Consider the following 1,209-nt stretch of genomic DNA (forward strand, 5'->3'; position numbering starts at 1 on the left):
CAAAGGAGAAATGAAAAAGTTACTGAAGCGTCGTACAGGATAACTTATCACACTGCATTCGCTGAAGAAGTGAACTCAATAGCTGAGAGATAATAAAGCCTCATACCTTGACATAGCTGAACACCTGCTAGATGAAAAGTCGTGAAAGAAATCTGAGCTTCCACTTAACAACAATACAGTCACTCGTCATATTAAAGATTTAGCAGCAAATATGAAGACTGAGTTAATCTCTTGCCTGAAGAATTGTACTTGTGCCTCATAAATGAATGAATCAACATACACAGGAGAAACGTGCTGTTTTCTCGTATTCATCTCATGTCAGCACTAACTAATCGTTAAAGATCTTCTTCTATGTGAATACTTGGTAATGAACAAATGTGGTGGTGAAATTCTCAGTGCTGACTAACTTTTTTGAATGTCATCGTTTCTCCTGAAACAACGGTTTTGATATTTCCACCAATGGCACAAAAGCAATGGTGGGTTATTTGGTGCCACAGATAAAGCAGTGGCACAAAACTGTCCAAGTAGTCATTAGATTCTTCATAGCACACACTCGCAGTTTAGTTGGCCATTAAAAAGAATGAAATAATGCCATTTGCAGCAACATGGATGGACATAAAGATTATCATACTAAGTGAAGTAAGTCAGACAGAGAAAGGCAATATCATATGATATCACTTATACGTGCAATCTAAAATATGATACAGTGCTCGTTTCGGCAGCACATATACTAAAATTGGAACAATACAGAGAAGATTAGCATGGCCCCTGTTCAAGGATGACATGCAAATTTGTGAAGCGCTCCATATAAAAAATAATAAAATAAAATATGATACAAATGAACTTATTTACAAAACAGAAATAGACTTTCAAAGAAAACAAACTTATGGTTACCAAAGGGGAAGAGGGGTAGGGATAAATTTGGAATTTGGAATAAACAGATACACCCTACTATCTATAAATTAGATAAACAACAAGGACCTACTGTAGAGCACAGGGAACTATATTCAGTATCTTTTAATAACCTATAATGGAAAAGAATCTGAAAAAGAATATATATCACTTTGCTGTACACCTGAACCATTGTAAATCAACTATACTTCAATTTTTTTTAAAAAGCTAGTTAGCACACCCAAAAAAATCTTGAATATAAAACACATTCACATTCTTTGTGAAGAAATGGGAAGTATACATAAAACACTGTATACT

General features: G+C 34.5%; 1 non-coding gene across 1 annotated transcript; it reads left to right on the forward strand.

Annotated features, from left to right (window-relative positions):
- Positions 1–706: 706 nt before the first annotated feature.
- On the forward strand, positions 707–813 carry LOC137207172 (U6 spliceosomal RNA). The gene has a single exon (XR_010934963.1). It is a non-coding gene; the product is annotated as a U6 spliceosomal RNA (small nuclear RNA).
- The last annotated feature ends 396 nt before the right edge of the window (positions 814–1,209 follow it).

This window comes from Pseudorca crassidens, chromosome 1 (genome assembly GCF_039906515.1).
Source record: "Pseudorca crassidens isolate mPseCra1 chromosome 1, mPseCra1.hap1, whole genome shotgun sequence".
Classification (NCBI taxonomy): Eukaryota; Metazoa; Chordata; class Mammalia; order Artiodactyla; family Delphinidae; genus Pseudorca; species Pseudorca crassidens.